Source organism: Loxodonta africana, chromosome 9, assembly GCF_030014295.1.
Source record: "Loxodonta africana isolate mLoxAfr1 chromosome 9, mLoxAfr1.hap2, whole genome shotgun sequence".
Classification (NCBI taxonomy): domain Eukaryota; kingdom Metazoa; phylum Chordata; class Mammalia; order Proboscidea; family Elephantidae; genus Loxodonta; species Loxodonta africana.
The window spans coordinates 7,633,168-7,645,788 of NC_087350.1; the positions used below are offsets into that span (position 1 = coordinate 7,633,168).

A 12,621-nucleotide genomic window follows, 5' to 3' on the forward strand; every position below is an offset into this window, starting at 1 on the left:
CCAAGACCAGCTTGTAGCACAGTTCCTAGCAGAAAGTTGTTATTGTCATTGCTGGCTACTCTCAGTTGATTTTTGACTCATGGCAACCCCATGGGTGTCAGAGTAGAATCGTACTCCATGGGGTTTCAGTGGCTGATTTTTTGGAAATAGGTTATCAGGGCTTTCTTCTGAGGCACCTCTGGGTGGACTAGAGCCTCTAATCTTTTGGTTAGCAACCAAGTGTGTTAACCATTGCATCTCCCAGGAACTTCAGCAAAGAGCTGTTGCTGTTGTTAGGTGCTGTCAAGTTGGTTCCAACTCATAGTGACCACATGTACAACAGAATATAACATTGCTCAGTCCGGTACCATTCTCACAATCATTGCTATGTTTGAGCCCATTGTTGCAGCCACTGTGTCCATCCATCTCATTGGGGGTCTTCCTCTTTTTCACTGATCCTCTACTTTACCAAGCATGATGTCCTTCTCCAGGGACTGGTCCCTCCTGATAACATGTCCAGGAGAGAGTAGGCTTTCAAAGCTACTCTCCCTAATAAATGAAGGGGTGACAAATATTCCCCAGGACAAGATACATAAGGTCCTGAGATACAATCTGCGTGAAACACAAAGGTGCATGAGGCCCCCTCACCCCAGATTAACATCATGAAGTATCAAAGAGTTGTCTTTAGAGAGACTTATATCTGATCTGGAGCCAAAGTGCCCAAGGAGGAGCCCAGAGATGATAAAATACTGGACCTTATGAACTAAGGGTATAGAAAGAAAACTGACATTCAGGCGGAACCTTCCTCACCCTCCATAGCGGGGACAAATGACATCACAACCCAGGCAAGCCAGCAGCGGTCAGAGAACATAGTCTCTAGAGGATCTCCTTGCCAGTTCACAACTCTCTTCACCCCACTGCTTTCAGCAGGCCCAGCCCTAAAGCAATGAGGGTACACATTCATCTCTGTTGCAGCCCAATTCCTGGTTGCTTTCCTGCTATAGAGTTAGGATTCAACTCAAAAGAGTATAAAGAGACCATGATGTACAGGCCCATTTCTGTAAAACCCAAGTTTGTCAGATCTTCTCTGAGATCACGATCCACATTCTTGTAGCCTCTGTGAGTGTCAAGATCACAGCCAAACACTCAAGTTTCACACTCTGAAACCTATCCGGTGACAACTACTTCTCACTGTTCAAAGCACGTCAAATTCAACTTGGAACCAATCAAGGGGTCAAAGACACCATCATGGCTGCCTCTTAGCAAGCTGAGGCAAGGAGGGTATCTGGGTGGCTCCTTTGCTGCTCCCTTTGGGATGGAGACATTCACATGACACACCGTCTGTAGTTCTGGGTTGTTATCTGATAGCTGAGACACTGGGGAAAGCACCACTGGTATCTTCTTAGGTCACCGTAATTTAATTTGCCTTGCTTTTGCACCATGACCTTATTAATATTGGCCCTTCACCCCTTCCCCCACCCCACCCAGAGATTCTAATTACTTTTGGCCTTTTTTTTTTTTTCCTTTTTCTCATTTTTCAAAAAGAAACTTATACCTTGTTAGTATATCCTTAAGTTTTTACATCTTTTTAGACTTTCTTGATATAGAAATATTTTATTCTTTCAAAAGACTTCTTTTTCAGAGACCCTGGGTATCTTGATTTCATTGGGACAGTTTCCTAGGACTGCTGAAGCTCTGACATGGATTAGAAGAGGAAGAGATTAGAGGCAGGTAAACAAGTTAGGAGAGACTTCAGGAATCACAGGACTGAACTGGAGCAGTGACAGGAGGAAAGGAGAAGTCAGAGAAGGTGAATAAGTAAGGAGGTAGAATTTTCAAGGCCCAAGAAATGGAGATCAGATGCACTGCCGAGTTCATGGCTTGCTTAGCTATACAGATCTTGGTGCAACTAAATATGATTGGATAGGAAGAAAAGGAGTGTGTGTGTGTGCATGTATGCTGAAGAAGGCTGGATTTTGAGTTCTACTATAAATGTTCTGCTCATATTCTCTGTCCATTTCTCCTTTGTGAACCTGAGAGTTTACTAATTCATTTGAAAAGACCTGGATTTTCTAGATATTTACTGCCTACAATATAATTTTTTAACATTAAGGAATTTTTTAACCTCATTAAGTAGATAAGTAGTTAAAGAAGCAAGTAAGTGGATTCAAAAGCAAAGTAAGCCCAGAGAACATTATGTTGTGCAAAATAAGTCAATCCCCCCACCCAAAAAATTGTATGTTTTCACCTTTATAAAATGACAGAAATAGCTAAATATACAGAAACTAATGTTCATTAGTGGTTACAGATGGGAGGGGAGGGGAAAAGTGCTCCCGAGGTAGTAATCCCTTCTTCGTTAGAGAAATGGGGTAGGTGGCACCGAATGTGGGTGAAGTTGGCACAGCATGACTGATGTAACTGATGTCAATAAGCTGTGCACAGGGAAAAGGGACAAATGGGCAAATGCTAGGTTGTACATGGCTTTGCAACAATAACAACAACCAAAAAAAAAAAAAAAAGAGGGAGGTGTCTACAGATGCTGATACTAATTAGATATAGCCAATCACCTCATGGAATTAGTTCTCTTAGTTTGGGAGCTTAGGGCTGTGGTCTCATGAGACAAGCCAGTAAAATGGCATAAAGTTTATATTCCAACTCCCACCATGGTGAATAGTATCTGGAATCTTCAAAGCTTACAAGCGACCATCTAAGGTACAACTATTGGTCTTTATTTGTCTGGAATAAAGAAGGAAACCCAAGATTCAGAGAAGGAACTGGACTACAGGACTAAATATCTGCGTGAACCACTGCCTCCTCCATCTTGAAACTAGAAGAACTAGATGATGCCTGGCTGCCACTACTGAATGTTCTGAACAGGAATGCAACATGTGAATTCCAATAAAAAAGGGAGAAAATGTAGAACAGAACTCCAAATTCCTTAAGAACTGAAACTATTGAGGCTGGAGGAGTTCCCGAGACTATGGTCCTGAGTTGCCCTTCAACCACTGAATTGAAGCTATCTCCTGAAGTCACCTTTAAATTAACACTTTAGCCCAAAGAGTAAATACTGGCATCTTCAAGTATTGTGTTTCTTCTAAAAAGAAATGATCTATATAAGACCAAAGGGTCAACAGCTATTTTAAAGTATGGGTGAGGTGGTTGGGGGGCAGGGAGATTAAGCAAATGGAAGTGAAACGACCAGAAAACAAGGATGTTGACACAATGTGAAGAATGTAACCAACGTTACTGATCATTAGGTCTAGATACTGTGGAATGGGAGCTAGTTTTGCTGTGTATATTTTCACCAAAAAAGAAAAAAAACAAGCAAAGAAGAGGCTAGAAGTAAGAATACTGATGCCAGCAGATGGCAAAGAAGGGCAGTGCATGGCTCTCCTCGAAAGCATCTGTTCTCCAAGGGGACAGCACCCCTGAGACTGGATGGTACCAGGGTGAGAGCAAAATCAAATGTTAACTGATTACTTATTCAAGGCTACTGGGAATCAAATAAGAATTACATTAAGAAAGATTTGTTTTCACCGCCAAATTGTCTGACTATATTTTTCCTGAATACCATTCTGGAGATGGTGACCAGGTATCTCAGCTAGTGTGACAGTGTTCAAACAGACAATGTATTAACTTTAGCATCAACTTTTAAAAGAGGTTGTGGGGCCAGAGGTCACTTTTCTGTGGCTTTTCTAGCTATAGTCTTGGAACTCTCACCCAAGTGATTGGGCAGGACTGTGCAGATATGGCAATTATGGCCCACTAAAGGGATTGGTCAGTTTTGCCATCCTGCTGGCCTTAAAATGAGCCACCACAGAGGCAGGAAAGAGAGAAGCCCACCACCACTGAGGAAGAACAGCCAGGAGCCAGCACGTCCTTTGCACCCAGAATTCCTACACTGATAAGCTAAGAGAAGCAGAAGGCTAAGAGAGAGAGACAGCTGTACCCCTGAAAATGGTGATAAGCATTGGCAGCAGAGATCTGGCAGCAGGTGATGGCACGGAGGCTTCCCAGCCCATGGAGAAAGAAAGCTGAGTGCCTTTAGGCAGAGGCTGGGGAACAGGGGTAGGGGTGATTGTGAGCACAGCTGGGAAGAGGCAGTCCTGATGGAAGAACTGTATCCTGAGTGTTCCTGAGCCTCAATTGTAGCTGTTACTTCCCTAATAAACTCCATAATCATGAGTATTGTCTGTGAGTTCTGTGTCCAATGCAATTTATTATTCAACCCAGCAGAGAAGTAGAGGGTGCTGCGGGAGGCTGGGAATTAGTAAAGACTGTGGAGAGAGGTTGGAAGTCTGACCTCCACCTCACAGGAATCAGCCTTGGGGTGTTGATCTTGACTCTCCTTCCCCCTTGGGAAATTAGAGGAGGTCAGACACCACCCCTATGCCATTTTTACAGAACTGCAGAATTCAAGTGCTCACCTTCATGGCTGAGCTTAGAAAGATGGGGAAGCCAACTTAGACCACCAGCTTCAGCGTCACATTGCTTGGCTCCAGTGCTTATATCAGTTGCAGAATTCAATGTCCAGGGATACCTAAATATCCAGAGATTCATGTTCCATCCAGCATCTGATTGGGCTGTACTGCCAAAGGTTATTTCTAAGTTGATGAGACTCCCAGTCCAACTCACCAATATGTAGCTGAGTGATAATCCTAACAATTTTATACAGTTTAATATAATTTATGAAAGTCCCTGGGAGATGCAACAGTTAACAAGATTGGCTGCTAATCAAAAGGTTGGTGGTTCAAGACCACCCTGAGGTGCCTTATAAGAAAAGCCTGGTAATCTACTTCCAAAAAATTAGCCATTGAAAACCCTAAGGAGCACAGTTATATTCTGACACACGTGGGGTCACCATGAGACAGAATTGACTCCATGGCAACTGGCTTGGCTTTTATAATTGACTACCGTCATAATAAAGGGTGGTCATCAGGATGTTTCTGAGTGATAACTCATTCAGAATTCCAGCATAGGATTCCAGAGAAAGGGTGCTTTGAAAGCCTTAAGTGATTAAATAATTCAAAGTTGTGATACTGTTGGAATCATCTTTCACACCTTTGGCCCTGAAATAAAGAAGGAGAGTCTCTCCCCTGTTTTTCTCTCAGTTGCAATAAGCTTGAAGGGTCAGATGGGTTGTACTGTGGGGCACAAGGGGGGAGGAAGAAAGGGAGGCGCTAGCTCTGCACGATTAGCCCTCCACCTGAGACGTTCCTCTTCTAGACATAACTTCCCCTGCCACTGATGGTGCTTCTCTGGGATATGCTAGAGTGAAGGAGAAGGGGTTAAGAGGGGACTAGGCAGCCATTGGCCCGCTGCTATGGGAGGAAAGGAGAAAGAGGAGATAGGCCAAAACGGTGAGTGCAATTTGGAAGAACAAATCATACAGCTAGGTGCAGTGACTATTTGTGTCATTGTACCTAGTTGTTTTCTGTCCAATCTTATGCTCTTGCCACTGAAAGCATGTCTACCCACATACAGAGAAAATATGGAAGGTAAACAAAGAAAGGCCAACATAGGCATAATTCCTAGAAACATTAAATAGAAAAGAAAAACTATTTAAAGATGCAATAAACATACACACATGCAACTCTGAAAAAATAAAAGTCTAGATCTTTGACAAGAGCCTGAAGTCCATTAAATGGGGAAAAGACAGTCTTCTTAACAAATGATGCTGGCAAAACTGGATGTCCACCAGCAAAAAAATAAACAGGACCCATACCTCACACCATACACAAAAACTGATTCAAAATGGGTCAAATAAATAAATAAATAAAAAGATCATAGAAGACAAAATAGGGTCAACGCTAGAGGCCCTAATACACAACATTAACAGGATACAAATCATAACTAGCCATACACAAACACCAGAAGATAAGCTAGATAACTGAGGTCTCCTAAAGTTAAACACTTACGTTCATTGAAAGAATTTACCATAAGAGTAAAAATAGAATCTACAGACTGGGAAAAGAAAAAAATTTTGGCTATGACAATCTGAAGAAGTTCTAATCCCGAAAATGTATAGGAAAATCTGATACCCCTACAACAAAAAGACAGACAAATAATCCCATTAAAAAATGGGAAAGGACACTTCACCAAAGAAGGCCTTCAAGAGGCTAACAGACACATGAAGAAATGCTCATGATCACTAGCCATTGAAGAAATGCAACTCAAAACCACAATGAGATACCACCTCACCCCAACATTATTGGCATGAATCAAAAAACAGAAAATAACAAATGCTGGAGAAGCTGTGGGGAGACAGGAACTCTTATGCACTGCTGGTGGGAAAGCAAAATGATACGATAATTTTGGAAAACCATATGGTGCTTCTTTAGAAAGATGGAAATAGAAATACTACATGATTCAGCAATCCCACTCCTAGGAATATATCCTAGCGATATAAGAGCAAACGCACAAATAGACATATGCATGCCCATGTTCATTGCAGCACTGTTCACAATAGCAAAAAGGTAGAAACAACCTAGGTGCCCATCAACAGATGAATGGATAAACAAACTATGGTACATACACACAATGGAATACTATCTGCAAAGCATCTCACAACATGGATGAATCTGGAGAGCACTATGCTGAGTGAAATAAGTCAATCACAAAAGGACAATTATTGTACGAGACCACTACTATAAAAACTCATGAAAAGGTTTACACACAAAGAGAAACAATCTTTGATGGTTATGAGGGCGAGGAGGGTTGGGGACGGAAAAACACTAAATAGACAATATATAAGTGGTAACTCTGATAAAGGGTAAGACAGGACACAGCACTGGAGAAGCCAGCACAACTTGTCCAAGTCAAGGTCATGGAAGCTCCATAGACACATCCAATCTCCCTGAGGGACCAAATTGCTGGGCTGAGGGCTGTGGGGACCATGGTCTTGGGGAACATCTAGTTCAATTGGCATAACATAGTTTATAAAGAAGATGTTCTACATTCTACTTTGGCGAGTAGCGTCTGGAGTCTTAAAAGCTTATAAACAGCCATCTAAAATACTCCACTGGTCTCACCCTGTTTGGAGCAGGAAAGAATGAAAACCAAAGACACAAAGGAAAGATTAGTCCAAAAGACTAATGGATCACAAGTACTACAGCCTTCACTAGACTGAGTCCAGCATAACTAGATGGTGCCCAGCTACCACCACCGACTTCTCTGACAGGAATCACAATAGAGGGTTCTGGACACAGCTGGAGAAAAATGTAGAACAAAATTCTAACTCACACACACACAAAAAGATTAGACTTACTAGTCTGACAGAGAATGGAGAAACCCCTAGAGTATGGCCCCCAGACACCCTTTTAGCTCAGTGATGAAGTCATTCTGAGGTTTACCCTTCAGCCGAAGATTAGACAGACCATAAAAAAAAAAAAAAAGAGAGAGACTAAAAGGGTATTACCAGCCCAGGGGCAACGATGAGAAGGCAGGAGGGGACAGGAAAGTTGGTAATACGGAACCCGAGGTTGAGTGGGGGAGAGTGTTGACATGTCATAGGGTTGGTAACCAATGTCACAAAACAATATGTGTACTAGTTGTTTAATGAGAAGCTAGTGTGTTCTGTAAACCTTAATCTAAAGTATAATTTTTAAAAAAGTAAGTCTATCCACTTAAAGGAAACAGCATGTCCTAGGAAAGGTAGACACAGAATAATTAACCCTGGAGCATAGACCCCGTTAATAATTATCACCTTTCACATATAAAGATAGAGTCTGATGGGTACCCATTCCCACCCTGCACATGCCCCCCCCAAAAAAAAATCTCCTGACTTTCCATTAAGCTGACGGCAAACTTTCTCCACGCAACATTCAACGAAGAAAACAGAAGCACATTATAGAGAAGTTTCAGGAAAAAAAAAAAAAAATGGACCTAGAATATTACCCCTAGATTACAACTGTATGGGATTAAGAGGATTGTGGTTCAGAATGAAATATAAATCTTATAAAGTATCACAAAGTAAAATTCATCACGTAATTAAGGTAAATGTAGATGTGACAAAGAGAGAAAAGGCAGAGGCCGTGGGAGCTTTCCTCAAGTTACAGAGTTGAGATTGGCAGACATCTCCTGGGTTAAAATTCAAGAAATTGAGGCTTACAACTAGTTTATGAAGGTATGCAGTTAACCAAAATATAAACTAAGGGTGGACAGATGACTCCCAATTTTTCAGAAAGAAATCAGACTGGTGAAAGCATCCATACGGAAAATAAACATCCATCAAATTTGAAAAAGATAAATATGGATGCCTTAGGACAAAAATCTTATCATAAAATGGTAGAGCTAAGACTAAATATATTTGTTATACCAATAAATGCAAATAAATGTAATTAAACATAAATATAAAGCCCATTCCATTGTTTAAATCACTCAAATTGAATCAAAAAGAAATCCACTGTGTGCTGTCTACAGCCCAGCAGGCTAAGGCTGCAAGAGTGAGCCAAGACGTTCAGGAGGAACAATGTGTGGACAGAGGAGGCCATGCAAGGGCACATCAGGCAAGATGGCAAAGAAGACAAAGAAGAAGGATGAATCTCCCAGAGAATCTGCATGTATAAAATACAGAGCATCAATATTGATACAGTACCCACAATGTGGACACTTCTATTCCCATCTCTGGGATCATAAGCAGGCTGGCCCTGCATAGCCAAGTTGAATGGAAGGAAATCAAGAAGGGGTCAGAAACAAACCTCCTTTTATTTTCCTGAATTCGTTTCCTTGTGGCTTGTGGAGGGCTCCCTCCACACTCAACTCATCTCTCCTGGGAGTGACTGATCATGCAGGTGGTCTGGAAGAAGTAACTGAACCTGCCCAGTCGGATCCACCCACTCCCACAGAAGGGCTGCCCAACCCTGCAGGGGGCTGTGCCTGGTATACTAGTTGTTATTTTTGTCAGTTGCCCTTGAGCCCACTCTGACTCATGGTGACCTTCTATAACAGAAGGAAACGTTGCCCTGTCCTGTGCCATCTTCATAATCGTTAGTATGTTTGAAACCATTATTGCCGCTATGCGTCAATCTATCTCATTGAAGGTTCCCCTCACCTTCAGTGACCTTCTACTTTACCAAACATGATGTTCTTTTGTAGTGATTGATCTTTGCTGATGATATCTCCAAAGTAAGCGAGCTGATAAGCCTGCCTAATTCAGGCCTAGCATCATGGGTGTGGGGGCTGCCCACCTAAGTCCCACTCACCAAGCCAGCTTTCCCTGCAATAGTGCTAGTGGTTTGTTCTCTGATCTCTGTGTCTGTCTTTCAATTGTTCCAGAAAGGAAATGGTCCTGCACAATCTCACACTTGAGGTTTTGTTGATGGCTGAATATCAGAGACTCATTAGCATTAAGGCACAGAGAGTTAGGCCTCTTCTTCCATCTGTAACCAAGAATTCTTTTTTTTTTTTTTAATTGTGGTAAAATATGTGGGACAAAAATTTTACCATCTTAAACATTTTTAAGAGCACAATTCAGTGACATTAATTACATTCACCATGTTGTGATACCATCAACTCTATTCTTTCCCAAATGTTTTTCATCACCCCAAACAGAAACTCAGTACCTTTTAAATAATAACTCCCCATTCCCCTCTAGATCCTGGTAACCACTAATCTACTTCTGTTTCTACAAATTCACCTAGTCTAGATATTTCATGTCAGCAAGGTCATACAATCGTTGTCCTTTTGCGTCTGACTTACTTCACTCAGCATAATATTTTCAAGGTTCATCCATGTGGTAGAATGTATCAGAATTTCATTTCTCTTTATGGCTGAATAATATATCATATTTTATCCAACTGTCTGTTGATGGACACTTGAATTGATTCCACCTTTGACTGTTGTGAGTAATGCTGCAATGAACATTCTGCTGCTGTTCATAAGGTTTTCACTGGCTAATGCTTTTCAGAAGTAGGCCACCAGTCCTTCTTCCTAGTCTGTCTTAGTCTGGAAGCTCAGCTGTAACCTGTCTGCCATCGGTGACCCTGCTGGTATTTGAATACCGTGGCATAGCTTTCAGCATCACAGCAACATGCAAGCCTCCACCGTATGACAAACTGACAGATGCATGGTGGAATATCAGCAGAACTACCATACCACCTAGCAATTCCACTCCTTGGTCTACACCCAACAGACTTGAATGCAAGTCCCCGAACAGTTATGTGTGCACCAGTGGTAGTTCTGGAATACTGAGTGGTTTAAAGTCAGGAAAGCTGCGTGACAGGGTTGTATCCTTTCATGATACTTATTCAATCTGCATGCTGAACAAATAATCCAAGAAGCTGGAATATATGAAAAATAACGAGGCATCAGGATTGGAGAAAGACTCGTTAACAACCTGCATTATGCAGGTGACACAACCTTGCTTGCTGAAAGTAAAGAGGACTTGAAGTACTTACTAATGAAGATCAAAGACCACAGCCTTCAGTGTGGATTACACCTCAAAATAAAGAAAACAAAAATCCTCACAACTGGACCAATGAGCAACATCTTGATAAATGGAGAAAAGATTGAAGTTGTCAAGGATCTCATTGTACTTGGATCCACAATCAAGATCCATGGAAGCAGCAGTCAAGAAATCTAAAGACACATTGAATTGGGTAAATCTGCTGTAAAAGACCTCTTTAAAGTGTAGAAAAGGAAATATGTCATCTTGAAGACTAGGTGTGCCTGACCCAAGCCATGGTGTTTTCTATTACCTCATATGCATGCACAAGCTGGACAGTGAATAAGGAAGACTGAAACAGAATTGCCTCCTTTGAATTGTGGTATTAGCAAAGAATACTGAGTATACCACGGACTGCCAAAAGAATGAACAGATCTGTCTTGGAAGAAGTACAACAAGAATGCTCCTTAGAAGCAAGGATGGTGAGACTATATCTCACATACTTTGGACATGTTATCAGGAGGCATCAGTTCCTGGAAGATGACATCATGTTTGGTAAAGTACAGGGTCGGCGAAAAAGAGGAAGACCCTCAATGTGATGGATTGACAGTGGCTGCAACAATGGGCTCAAGCATAACAACGGTTGTGAGGATGGCAGGACCAGGCAGTGTTTCATTCTGTTGTATACAGGGTCGCTATGAGTTGGAACCGACTCAACAGCACCTAACGACAACAACAATGGTAGTTCTATGCTTAACTTTTTGAAGAACTACCAAACTGTTTTATCCAGGAATTCTTTAGGCAAAATTTTCTTTTTTTTTTTGCCATACACTAAACATGTGCGGCTGATGTCCCTTTTCCAGATGAGAAAGTTGAGGCTGAGAGCAGGATGTGGAGTGCCGCATTTTACCATGTATGGATTCTGATGATAGGATGCTCTATTACTCAAGCCCTTGCCTTCTGTCATTCACATGTTTCACTTTCTCTCCTTATTAAAACTTCAGTTATGGAGCCATTTTTTACATTTTACGTACATCAATTTCTGTTTGGGGTGGGATGCTCTGGCTGAGAGGAAATTGGTTAAAGGTATGTTTTTGATCAAGAAATTCTCTACGTTTGCCAGCCAAGCTGTGAATCTGGCTGTGGGGGAAATAGCCTCAATTTTCACATGATGAGAGGGCAGACAGAAGGGCCTGCAAAGCATACGCTCTCAGGCTGAAAGGGCCCTTAGAATCAATCTAATTCTTACTTTACACATGGGAAAACTGAGACCCAAAGGAAGAAGAATGCTTTTCCCAAGGTCTCTGCACCATTATGTGGGAGCAGGTGCTAAACCTCAGGTTCCCAAAGGCTCCCCTACAGGGATCTCTGTTGCCGAAGCACAATTACAAGAAAACACGTATACTACACGATTGCACGGGCATATAAACGATTATGTACCAAGTAGATTGCTTTTGCCTCATTTATTATTAATGGTCCATGACACACATACCCATTTCCTCCATGGGCTTGTTTACAGAGAAAACACACAACAATCGTGCTGTTACATGAACCAATAACGCTACCTTGGAGGTACATAGCAACTTCCACTGAACAGCTGGAATCAATTCAAGTAAGAGCTGGTGAGCCACCAGAAAACTCACCTCAGTGGATCAGCAGCGATTATGGCAATCTTTGCTACTGTTTTCAGATCAAAGATCTGAAACCCAGGAATGTCGGCTGGGCAAGGCAAGTTGGGCCCGAAGCTCCTGGACCTGAAAGAGAGCAGTGTTTTGCTCACTCCAAGGATCTGAGTAAAAATCCAAACCAGTTGCCATCAAATCACTTCCAACTCATAGCAACCCCATGTGTCAGAGTGGAACTGTGCTCCATTGGGCTCTCGTGGCTGTGACCTTTCAGAAGTAGATCTCCAGGCTTTTCTTCCAAGGTGCCTCTGGGTGAGCTTGAACCCCCAACCCCTTGTTTAGTAACAGAGTGTTTAACCACTTGCGCCACCAAGGGATTCCAAAAGGATTTGAGCAGGGGCTCCTAAATTGCCTGTATACATCCTACCCAACTCCTGCCAGCCTGGCTTTACCATCACCCCCAGTCACACACACACACACACACAGTGTTTTATTATTTCTTTCCTTTTTAAACGTTGCAGGTGGTTTTGTATAAGTAGAGGTTTGAAGAAGGCACGGCTTCAGACTGATACGAACTGGTTCAGTCATGGCCAGAGAAGTAAAATTGGAACAAACTCACATTTTAAAAACGTG

The 12,621-nt window shown here is 42.0% G+C and overlaps 1 protein-coding gene across 1 annotated transcript in view; it reads right to left on the bottom strand.

The window, feature by feature from the left end:
• The window catches only part of DIRAS2 (DIRAS family GTPase 2), an 86,396-nt gene extending 74,147 nt beyond the window's left edge, over positions 1-12,249 (bottom strand). Inside the window, exon 1 of the mRNA XM_064291026.1 lies at positions 12,007-12,249. The gene's annotated coding sequence lies outside the window, so the exon portion shown is untranslated. The remainder of the gene's footprint in view (positions 1-12,006) is intronic.
• Positions 12,250-12,621: the final 372 nt, after the last annotated feature.